This window comes from Sorex araneus, chromosome 1 (genome assembly GCF_027595985.1).
Source record: "Sorex araneus isolate mSorAra2 chromosome 1, mSorAra2.pri, whole genome shotgun sequence".
Classification (NCBI taxonomy): domain Eukaryota; kingdom Metazoa; phylum Chordata; class Mammalia; order Eulipotyphla; family Soricidae; genus Sorex; species Sorex araneus.
In genome coordinates, this window is record NC_073302.1 from 70695457 (window position 1) to 70708786 (window position 13330).

The window sequence follows — 13330 nt, forward strand, 5'->3', positions numbered from 1 at the left end:
CCAGATTCTGGCTATTGTAAACAGTGCTGCGATGAACATACATGTGCAGATGTTGTTTCAATTGTACTTTTTTGCCTCTCTGGGATATATTCCCAGCAGTGGTATTGCTGGGTCAAATGGGAATTCAATATCTAATTTTTTGAGAGTCGTCCAAATTGTTTTCCAGAAGGGCTGAACCAGTCGGCATTCCCACCAGCAGTGAAGAAGGGTCCCTTTCTCCCCACATCCTCTCCAACAGCGGTTGCTTTTGTTCTTTTGGATGTGTGCTAGTCTCTGTGGTGTGAGGTGGTATCTCATGGTTGTTTTGATCTGCATCTCTCTGATGATTAGTGATGCAGAGCACTTTTTCATGTGCCTTTTGGCCATTCGTATTTCTTCCTTGGTAAAGTTTCTGTTCATTTCTTCGCCCCATTTTTTGATGGGGTTGGATGTTTTCTTCTTGTAGAGTTCAACCAGTGCTTTATATACCATTGATATCAACCCCTTATCTGATGGGTATTGTGTAAATATCCTTTCCCATTCTGTGGATAGTCTTTGGATTCTGGTCACTCTATCTCTTGCGGTGCAGAGATTTAAAAACAATTTTTTAAAATTGTTTTTTAAACAATTTTTTAAAATAAAATTTAAAAACAATTTTATTAAATCACTGTGAGATAGTTACGAGCTTTCATGTTTGGGTTACAATCACACAATGATCAAACACCCACCCCTCCACCAGGGCATATTCACCACCACCAATATTCCAGATACACATCCCCTTTTCCATCTTCCCCCTGCCTCCTTGGCAGACAATATTACCCATACTCTCTCTCTACTTTTGGGCATTATGGCTTGCAACACAGACACAGAGAGGTCATCATGTTTGGTCCATTATCTACTTTCGGCACGCATCTCCTATCCCGACTGATTCCTCCAGTCATCATTTTCTTAGAGATCCTTTCTCTATTCCATCTGCCTTCTCCCCTTTGCTCATATAGAAGTCTTCTGGCAATGGGCCAATCCTCCTGGCCCTTGTATCTGCTGTGCTTGGGTGTCAGCCTTATGTGATGTTATTCTATACTCCACAAATGAGTGTAATTCTTCTATGTCTGTCCCTCTCTTTCTGACTCATTTCAATTAGCATGATACTCTCCATGTCTATTCATTTATAAGCAAATTTCATGACTCCATCTCAGATCCTAACAGCTGCATAGTATTCCATTATGTAGATGTACCAAAGTTTCCTTAACTGGTCATCTGTTATAGGGCACTTGGGTTGTTTCTAGATTTTGGCTATTGTGAACAGCTTCACATTTTTTTCCTTCCCTTTTTTTCAATGTAAATCAGGCTATTGCAAGTTAATTCTTTCTCTCCCTTTGCAATAGCACACATGTGCTTACATACACAATGCCAACTCAGTAATTCATCCTGATGAAAAGTAATTGGGAATGGGGGAGGTAGGACAAGAAGGTCAAAAGCAAACCTTGACCAGAATTTTTCTGAAAAACAGGTGGCGTTTGGTAATAAGAGAAAAAGGTGGTATAAACTAGGAACCAGAGAGATAATACGTCAGGTAAGGCACTTGCCTTTCTTGCAAACAACTTGGGTCCAATTCCCTGTACTCCAAAGGTTCTCCAAATACTCCTAGGAATAATCTTTAAGAACAGAACCTGGAATAAGACCTGAACACAGATGGTATGGCCTACAACATGCCCCTCCCCGTGTATTGAAAACTCACATATTAGTGTATTTTTTTGTAATCACAAATTAGTAGTAAGACACAACTGTTTCTATTATTGACACTGTGTCTCAGAGTTTTTGCTAGTCCAAATATTACTCTGCTGAACATCATTGTATGTTCATTTCTGGCAATTCTGATTATTTCTATAGGAAATTTTATAGGGTTCAGAAAAGAAACAGAAGACACACTTAAATGGGGTAATAGAGATAATTAGAAAAGCTTGAGCAGAATTAAGGCAGGCCAGCAAGAGCTATTAAGCACGCTAGAACTGTTATCACTCCAGGTATAAAAGGGCCAAGTTTGGGCAGTAAGGGGAAAAGAGTTAAAGAAAGGGGAGTAGAAGCAGTGGAGCTAAGGCTACAGGGGACAGCCTCCCAATAGGAGCTTTGCCCTCACTAAAGGAATTCAGCCACTTCTAATATTTGTTCTTGTCAGAGAAAGCCAGACAACTTTGTACTCTCACTTTCATTCCTCTCTGTCTCTGATTTCTTGCTGGTGCTCTCCATCAGCCAATCCAAGTGGGAGTCAAAATACTAGGGAGTCCCTGATGCAAGGGGGAGAAGGAATCTGGAAGTTCTAATAGAGAATAGTCATTTAAAGAAGGGACTTCTATACAAGGCATTCCTAGGTCAAAAGATATTAGAAAAGTTCAAATTTATATTGATTACATGAGATTATAAAACATATACCTAATGCCTAAAAGGAAATGAGATAAGAGGAAAGAAGAAGAAAGAAAGAAAGAAAGAAAGAAAGAAAGAAAGAAAGAAAGAAAGAAAGAAAGAAAGAAAGAAAGAAAGAAAGAAAGAAAGAAAGAAAGAAAGAAAGAAAGAAGGAAGGAAGGAAGGAAGGAAGGAAGGAAGGAAGGAAAGAAAGAAAGAAAGAAAGAAACAAAGAAAGAAAGAAAGAAAGAAAGAAAGAGAGAGAAAGGGTGAGAGAAAGGGTGAGAGAGAAATTGAGAAAGAGGGTGAGAGAGAGACAGAGAGAGAGAAGTGTCTGACATAGAAGCAGGCTCAGGGGGTGGAGCAGAGTGGGGAGGTTGTGGACTAGAGGGAAGCTGGAAACATTGGGGTAGGAAATGTGCACTGCTGAAGGGATGGGTGCTGGAACATTGTACGACTGAAAAATCATGAACAATTTTGTAACTGTATATCTCACAGTGATTCAATTTAAAGCAGAAAGGTCAATGACATAATTAAAAAAATAAATAGCCTTACTATCTATGCTGGAGACTTCTATGCATTTATCAAAACCTATTTCTCCCCCAACTACCTTTCCTAACTTCCTTTCAGTTTAGGTGTAGATGTGTGACTGAGTCCTGGCCAATGGGTGGTAGATGAAAATGACACGTACTTGTTCCAGGTGCAGAGCGAAAAAAGCAACCATGGATATTCTCCATGATCATTTTCCTCAAGTAAGAAAAAATAAACAAGAAAAATCTTCAGGGTGACGTTGGCAATCATGTATTGACAGTGTCAGAGTGATTAACGACAGGTGCCTGAGTCTCGCTGTATAGAGGAGTACTGGACATGAGCTTTTGACTAAGATGTTAGTGAGCACCAAACTTGTAGGCTGTTCAGGGACTATGACAGTTCATTTCAGGTACTTACTATATGTTACTTTACTATGCCTACTTGTGCCACCTGTGAAACTTCTGCTGTTTCTTAGAAGACATTCTAAAATAACTTGAATCGCTTTTTGTGTTGACCACTTCATACATCAAATATGCACAGAGTATTTTCTATTATATTTTGACTGCAGTTTTCTCTTTCCCTGCACCTTTTTGAATTGTCTCCCTGTCCATGTTACTGAACTTTTAGTTTTAGGGGCAGTGTTACCATAAACTAAGGGTGGTGAAGTATGTTGAATTTTAGTTTCTATTTTTAGCTAATTATTGTGACAAAAAGGTAACTGTGGATAAAGGGATAAAATGTGACATATAAACACAGTAAGATAATATTGTTCCCTGTAATGGAAGAGCTTTCTTATGCATACTATTACTTGAGATAACAGGGCAGGAGGGGCCAGATCAAGTGAAAAGCATAAAGGAGGGAGGAAGGAGGAAGCAAAGAGGGAAGACCAAGTAAGGTAAAAATAAGGAAGGAAGGGCTGGATAAGCAAAGCCTTCAGTAAGTTCCTCATGCACCATTTAATTTTCTGGTCCCATAAACCAATCAAATACCAGAAAGGAGGGACTGGAAAAATGGTATAGAAGCAAAGGCACATGCCTTGAAGGAATCAACACAGCTTTTTCCCCCTGGCACCATAGAGGGTCTCTTGAGCACTATCAAGAGTGACCCTTGAGCACAAAACCTGAAGGAGGCCTTGAATACAACTGAGTATGCTCCTCCTCCGCTCCCCCCCTCCACTCCTGCCAAACAACAACAAGATATAGCAGAAATAATTAAGGGCCAGAATTCTCAAGCCACTGTGACAGGTTGGTCGGCGATTTCAGTTAGTCCATACCATCTTTGGTTGGGAATATATCATTTGATTGTTGGGCAGCCAATCAGATAGCAGATGCAAGCAAAGAGAAGGGAGACAGAATGTATATAAGCACTGGTCACTATAATGGAGAAGTAGAGGCGAAAGGTTGGTGACGTGTGTGAAAGAAGAGGTGCTACCAAACTCTGGAGTTTTCTGTTTCAGGCAACAAAGATATACCATATACCAACTTGAACTGTTACATATAAAGAGCTGTAAGGGCTGAAGAGATAGTATAGCAGGCAGGAAGTGAAGGCACTTGTTTTGCATGCAGCTGACCCAGGTTTGGTCACCAGTTACCCATGTAGTTCTCTGTGCACTGCCAGGAATGATTCCTGCAAACACTGAGCATCTCTGGGTGTGGCTCATAAATGAAAACAACAAATAAAATCTTTAAAACTGAAGAGTTCTAGTGATCATTGTGATAATCTGACATGTCCACATTAACTCAAAGGTGGTCCCAACTTCCTATAAAATGGAAATGGATGAAACTTGGAGTCATTATAGTAAGGGACACATAAGTCAGACACAAAAGCAGAAAGATGTTAAGATTCTACATTTATGAGGTATGCAGAATAGTCATTCACAGATTAAAGAAATGGCACTTGCCTAGGGACTGACTGGAGTTATGTAATGATTACAAAATTTCAGTTGGAGAAGATAAAAATAATTTGGGGGTGCCTGGTAATAATGATTGTACAACAGTGGAAATGTACTGAGTGCCACTGAGTGGTACATTGTAACATGGATATGGTGGTATAGTTTGTTATAAATGTTTGGCTATAAAGAAAATGTTTGGCTTCACCTCAGGATGAAGTCAACTAGTATAGAGGCAAAATAACTGGAATTAGGAAGTCCAGAAATTTGGAGTTGCAAGTGCTGGGAAAACTGTTGGCTTCTCGGCCTTACATGATAAGAGATAATCATGAAAATGTGTTTGTGCAACAATTGCCCAATAAAACTCAATCCTATTGCAAGCATCAACTAACAGGTAGGGCCTTTCTATCAATATATTATTAGTCCTCCATAGTTTTAAGCAAGGCTGTCGCCAGAGAGGTAGTAGAGCCACAGGGCACTGGTTTTGCACATGGTCAACACAGGATTTATTCCCTGCACTACATATGATTCCCTGAGCATCACCAGGAATGATTTCTGAGCACAGTCAGGAGTAAGCCTTGAGCACCACTGGCTGTAGTCCCAAAATAAAAACAAAACCAAATCAAGAAAGGCTTCACTGAGGTGAGAGAAGCATGTCAGGCCATGTCTGTGGATAGGTGGTAATCACTGTATCATTGTATCACTGTCATCCCATGGCTCATTGATTTGCTCGAGTGGGCACCAGTAATGTCTACAGTGTGAGACTTGTTGTTACTGTTCTTGACATATTAAATATGCTACGGGTAGCTTGCCAGGCTCTGCCATGTGGGCAGGATAATTTATATAGCTTTCTGGGCTCTCTGAGAGGGGCGAAGGAATGGGACTCAGGTCACCATGTGCAAGGCAAATGCCCTACCCGCAGCGTTATCACTCCAGCCCATAGGTGGTAATAAAAAATACATTTGTTAGAAAATTATGTTTAGGAAAGAAACTATGGGTATGGTTACTGAGACACAGAACAAAATAAAAGCAAAATTACCAGTCTTTTAGGGCATAATGACTGCCAGTAACAACACACAAACTTGAAGTAAAAAATCCCTCTATCTAAAAATGAAAGCAATCTTCAGCACCACCACCCCTAATTCCACCATTTATGATATTATATAAAAATTGTAGATCCTATAGAGGAATTTCTCCCTAACAATGATTTTGGATATGGACAATAACAAGTTTCTGAGAAGGCAAAACCGGAGGCCAGAAAAATGGATGAGAGTTCCCAAAGAGTAGACTTTTAGCCCACCTAAGGATCAGCCTTCTTAGAGAGAGCAGGACACCTCAGAATGCCAGACAGCTAGTACTGGACAATTGCCAAGTATCAAGAGTTTATTGTGTGTGTCCTCATATCACTCTTAGATGGAATATCAACTTCTTGTTCTACCATGGAGTGGATGTGTTTGTACGAGGTGCAGGGTAACATAATTTTTCTATTTAACTCAAAAACTGCTGTGTCAAAATGAACCACATCATCACAACATCACATCTAATGTGCATGCATTAAAAATACAGAACTTTGAGATGGGCATAGTAAAGTGGTAAATAGGATTTGAATTGTCTCATGGTCGCCTCTGGGTAAGGCATATGAGAATGAGGCTAAAGTGGCTATTTATATGCAGATCTTGGATGTGTTCATCAACATGTGTTTTGTTAGCCAAGTGTCTCTAGTCATGAAGTCTTGGGACTGTCATTAAAATTTGCTCCTGTGGTTCTAAAATTACTTGACTGCCTAGATATTGTTTCAGATATTTTTTGATATAATTAATTTTCTAGAACTGCAAGCTTTTGCCAAATATTTCCAAGATGATCCCAAACCCATACACAAAGCATATGCACAACCCTAAGGAGCTGACATTTGGTGACTGAGACCTCAATAGTACTATGCCTTGGGAGGAATTTATCCACCATTTTATTAACAAGGATCCAGATGGTCTGACTGTCATACAGGTGCAGAACAAGCTTAACTACTCAGGGACAACTACCTAATCTTCTTCCTTCCCAAGCATTCAAAATCCTTGAATCCTAGAAATTGTCCCTGATCAGCAAGCTCAGAAAGGCAGAAGTGTTGAAAAGCTAGTTTTTCTGTGTCCATTATGTACTGGCAGTAATAAACTTCTTTATCAATTTCTGACTTGATTATGTCTTTTGCCTTTGCCTCTGACAATAGTAATCTCCACTGAACTCAGTTACAGTTTTTCTTTGCACTAAGCACACAACCAGACTACATCCCCTAATTTCCCTTGCAATTAAGTGTGACCAATACACCTACCTCTGCCAACAGACACCGAGGCAAATGGACTATATGTATCTTCTAAGCACAACTCATATGGGCTCTTTTTAGGGGGATAGTCTTTTTTTTATTCTCTAACACAGGAAAGGGTTCCCAGGAAAAACTTGAAAGTCATTTGTTGAAGATGAAAGAGTAGGGCATAGAGAGATAGCACAGGGGTAAGGCATTTGCCTTGCATGTGGTCAACTCTGACTCTAATCTAATACTGCATATGGTCCCCTAAGCATCCCTGGTAAGCCCCCTCCTACTGCCCCTATCTACTGCCCCCACCAAAAACAAAACAAAACCCAATTGATAGAAAAGGAAGTGTCACACACACCTGGACAAAATGAACCCCAACAGAAACAACCTCAGTGGTCTGTGATATAAGAAAAACATTGCACGGGTCATTGATATTTTTTTGTTTTTTGTTTTTCCTCTTTTTGGCCACATTCACTGGGGCTCAGAACTTACTCTTGGCTCTTAGATCAATCCTGTCAGTGTTTGGGGGCCCAAATCTTGTGTGGGGGATCAAATTTGGGTCAGCCACATATTAGGCAGGTAACCTACCACTTTACTAGGACTCCCTTTGACCCCCCCGTACCTGGAGCAAGAGTTATCTCCATTGACATACTAGTAGGATGATGATATATGGTGATTATAGATCATTCAGTGAATTTTAAAATCAAAAGGAAGAGAAGCATTTGGTGGGTGGGGCATGTTTAGCAGTATTCAAGGTGTACTCCTGGCTCTATGCTCAGGTATCATTCCCAGTGGGGCTCAGGGTACCATACTTAATACCAATAATTGAGCTGAACCATGAAAAACATTTTTATTCTCCTAAATTAACTGATTTCAATATTTTAGTGTCTTTTCTCAATGTTATTTTTTCTTATGCATTTATTTTCATAGAATACCCATAAGTGTGAGGCAGAAACATTATGAAGATAGTTTTGGTACCAGAAAATATTTCTCAGTGAAAATCTAACTACTCAGGCCGTTCAACACATATTTACAAATAAAAACTTTAGAGTTGATTAAAATTATTAGCAATATAAATAGACTCTAAAATATTTTCCTATTTGGCCCATTCTTACATTTTATAAAGCCAGAAATTATTTTTTTCACCACTTTATACTTACTGAGTAACATAGTGACTAACAAAAGTGCCCTTTAATAGCTTCCTGTTTAAAGTTATGAATGAATAAGTGGATGAATGGATGACCATATAAATGTGTTTTAATGTACCAGGAACATCCACCATTGTCTCTTCCCCTCCCATCTCCTCAGCCTTTTCTGTTCCCAAAAGGTCATGTCTTAAGGTTTGTTTCCATTGCGGATTATCAAAACCCTTTTTCTTTTTTTTTTCTTTTTTGGGTCACACTTAGCGATGCACAGGGTTTACTCCTGGTTCTGCACTCAGGAATTACTCCTGGTGGTACTCAGGGGACCATATGGGATTCTGGGAATCGAACCCAGGTTGGCTGCATGCAAGGTCAATGCCCTCCCCGTTGTGCTATCGCTCCAGCCCCCTCTTTCTTTCTTCCTACTTGGCACATGTGTGAGTTCATCTGGCATTTGTGTTTTCCTAAGCGACATAAGGGCCAAAGAGATAGTATAGGGGTTAAGGCTTATTCCTTGAATGTGGCCCACCGGGACCACATGTTCCTTTGAGCATTGTCATGTTCTTAGTTACCTCAAATTCTGAGCAGCACCAAGGTATCTCTGGGATTTCACATTGAACCACCGATGCAAGTGACTGAGAATTTCTGGAATTGGTCCTTGTGTCCCCAAAGCACCAGCTGGACACATCCCACCCCTCATTCCCAGCCAACCAAAAATTTTAAAAAGGAAGAAGGGAAGAAGGAAGAGAAAGGAAGGAATAAAGGAAAGAAGTACTCATTGAAATGATTTTACAATCTTTTTACCTATCAGAGGACCACACTCAGACACAAACATTTAAATTACTGAGCTTTAATCATGACAAGAAGAGTATCATTAATTTATACCAAAGATATTTATGATAGACCTTTGAGAGTAATAGAAACCAGGGTTCTCAATTTGATAAAACAGAAAATACCCAAATAAATATCAAATGTTTTGTTCCATGTAATTGGTGATAAGCAAACTCAAAGAACATTTTATAAAGAAGTTAATATATATCAGGTCAGGGAGATTAACTACAGGGATTAGATTATGTGCAAGGCATATGCCCAATCTGATTTGCTCCTTGGTACGACATGCCCCCAGAGGTACCACTGTAGGGATCAAATACTCCAAAGGTAATACAGGTAATTCTTGGCACCTAGAGCCTAAGCAGTACCACATTCATGGGCTCCGGCATTGAACTACCAGCCTGGTTAGCCAAGACACTGGGAATGGGATGGTCACCTTGGAAGCCCCTCCCCGAAAGAACAAGTCATCATACTTGTTCTTTCAAACAAAATAAAGTACAAAATATTTTGTTTGGATTTTTTCTTTACTGAGGTCAGCAGGTGACAGAAAAAAAGTTTTTTTCTACTCTAGAATGCCTGTGGAGGAAAAATAAGGTTTAATTATGAATTTTGCTTAAAACTGATGCATATATTAATACTAAAAAGAGTTGCAATTTACAAGCAAATCACTTGCAATTATCTTCTGATTTATGAGACATAAAAGTCACCCCCACCCTAATTAAAATCTGTACTCCATTATTTTTGGGAGACCTTCTAAGAGATTATTCTGGTTGAGTCCTGCCAAGTTATCTGCAGTTATCTAGCTCATTGGCAAGGGAGCTTTGTCCATTCACTGAACCCTGCAGGCAAGAAACCTATTCCCTTTCCTTCCATCTGCTACATCCACTTTGAATCTGGTGGATAGTAACCATCCTTCCAAAATGAAAGCCACCCCCCTCCAATCTGTAGGATGTCATTATGTTCTGTTCCATAATATTATTCTCTTGTCATCATGGGTCCTTATACCACATAACATGAAACAGCAGCAAAATCTAAAAAGGATTTCCCATCAGGTAAGGTGCAGTCATCTTGGGCCAGAGTCATCCGCTGACCAGATGGCCCATTGAGTTTTGGCTTGCGTTACCAAAAACAAAAACAACAATACAAAAAAAAATAAAAAACCAAAAAACACCAACCACTCAAATCCCAAGTACCTTAATAATTTTTTACTTAGAATATAGTAAGCAATAGTGCTTCTTATTTGATCCTTGCAAGAATAAGTACACCAGTTTTGCTTCTGCAAAGGACTTTTCCACCTCTGTTTGTTTGTATCTGTGATGTTCTTCAAATTCAGGGCAACATTATTTCCAGCAAGTTCACTGCACCATAGGATACACCATGCTTTATGAAAAACCTCCTTTTAAACACTTTCAATTTCCTTAGCACAGAGGAAAAAATAATAAAAAAAAGAATTCCTAATTTATAGCTTCCCTGATTCCTGGATGTGGCTTACTTTTTTATTTGCCCGTGCAGAGCAAAGTAAGTTAGTAAATGGTAGTTCTCTACTGACAAAGAAGTCATATCTACTGTGCGGGGTTGGTATATTTCTTATAACAAGATTACTACAGAAAATGTTGCTATTAACTTTGCAGGTAAACCCTGCAGGAGCAACTTGAGTCATTGCTATTTAACTCCCCAGGTTCTATCTGTGGACTTCTTTGCTTAAGATCCCTGTTGCGGCTCCTCAGTCCATCACGATCCACCACATTCAACATGCATCGCAATTTCCCTTGCCTTTAACAGTACTTCTCCTATTTGCTTCAGAGCCATATTTAGTTCCATCAGCATCAATAGATCTAAGTTGTTGTTTAGTGATTGTGTTATCAAAGTCTGCATTCTCAGGAGGTGACCAGCATGTATAGGTACATTTGAGAATGACAATCCAGCAGAAATCTTCAGCAACAGGTGAGAAACTCCCTCAATTTTAGATAAATATGAGGAGACAATATTTGAGGGTCCTGAAAAATTTAGTCATCACAAATTTTGCAATAAGAGTTAAGACATTACTTTGGCATGAAGGAATGACTGAGGTTTTAATTAGGGAAGTCTGGTTTAATCTTATGCCATTCCATATCAGAGCTCACTTAGAAATTTTCTGAGGGTGGTGGTTGTGGAATTATGTTGCAGAAAGGGTCAAAGTCAAGAACTTTCCTAGGTACCATTTTCTTTTCTTTTTCTCCCTAAATAGTATTTTCTTCCTTTTAAAAAGACAGCTGGCAAAGGTTGGGCATAACTATGTGGGAATATCTGTTTTATCATTCCATTTGCATATCTTCCATCTCATAGGTCTAGAAAACTGGCTTTTCATCCCTCCAAAGTGTGTACATTTTCAGGGAAAGATTCACCCTGATCAAGCTAGTAGATATTTACATGTAAAGACAAATTAGAATCTATATTTATTCACTCATATTTATAGATATTTGGGTGTTGTGGACCATAATATTTATGATAGCACATTTCTCTCTTCTTGAAGTTTTCATGAACAACCATATTACCTAGAAGTTAGCTGTTGAGGATTAAATTTTCAAAAGGGAAGATAGGTGCTTATAACATAGATGGGATAAGATCAAGACTTTTCCCCCCCTTCATATCTATCTAAGTTAAATCCTACTACAAAATGACAAAGGATAATTCTCCTCTTCCCTGGTCAAATATTGTTAGTTCTTAGGTTCTACTTCTATTTTGGACTATTTCCTCCGCTGATATAGTTTTTAAGAATTTGTGAACATCTTTATTTTCCTAGGACTGGAGCGATAGCACAGCTGGTAGGGTGTTTGCCTTGCACACGGCCGACCCGAGTTCGATTCCTCTGTCCATCTCGGAGAGCCCAGCAAGCTACCGAGAGTATACCGCATGCACGGCAGAGCCTGGCAAGCTACCCGTGATGAATTCGATTTGCCAAAAACAGTAAAAAGTCTCACAATGGAGACATTACCGGTGCCCTCTCGAGCAAATCAATGAACAATGAGACGACAGTGCTACAGTGCTTTATTTTCTTATTGTTTAGTTTTACTGAATTGGACTAGCTATCTTTTTAATGTCCCAAAGCAGTAATCCAAACTGTAATGTCTGCATTATCAGAGGTATTAATGATTTCCATCACTTTTTCTATTGCAATTTTGTAGCATAAACTTTTCTCTAGAACTTTGGGGACTGAGTTAAGAGAGAAGAGAATCCAGATTTGTAGAGACCACTCAATGGGAACATAACTAGAAAACATACAGGTATGTTCCATGTGTAAAGAGAGAGAAATGATGTTTTCCCCCACTTCCATACCTACCTACTCACTAAACCAAGCACTCCTTTAGTGGTTGGATAATTTTTTTACTGTGTCATTTCTTGTCATCTTTCTCAGTGAATTATTTTCCAAGAAGACACTCTCCAGAGTAGTGTGTACTTGTTTGTCAGTTGAAGGGTATTTGTAATAGAAAAGAAAATAAAAAGAGAAGGTTAGAGCAGAAAGTCAGATCTCATACACAGCACCTAGCCATCACCAACAGTTAAAATTGTCTCCAATACCTGAGAAGCTCTTAATTGAAACAGCTTTCACTGAGTTTTCATCCAGGAAAGTCACTATTGTTTGATAACAGGAAAGAGTAATGAAAATGATATAAAACTTTAGGTTGTGGGAGATGCTTTTGGCTAAGTGGGAGGTAAATTGAGATAAAACAAAGTCTAGTGAACTGAAAGCTAACTTGGGAAGAAGAAAATTCAAGGTATAGATCTGGGAATTGAAAGAAATCTGTATTTACCATTCCCAGTCTCACTTGTGATCTAAAATATGTGTTCCCAGGTCTGGGGAGATTATACAGTGGTTATGACCCATGTCTTATATACACATCTGACTAAAATTTTATCCCTGGGATTACATGCCCTCAGCATTTCTGGGTATAATCCTAAAGACCCAAGAGCACTGCTAGGTGTGACCTTGGGGTTCCCAAACACTGCTAGAATGGCCTAGTAATCACCTGCATGGCAGGGGGTAAGGGGCAGCAAACCTTCAGGTCCCTATACTAACCTCTGTCCCAGTTAACTGAGTATCACTGGGAGTGAAGCCCTGCCCTGTGAGCATAGCTGGGGAGGACCCCACCAAAACAATAGCCTAGACTTAAGAGATAACTCTAAAAAACAGGAATGCATGCTTTGCATGAGGGAATCTCTGGTTTGATTCTTCACACTGCAAGGTCCCCCAAACACCACACCAGGAATGGCCTC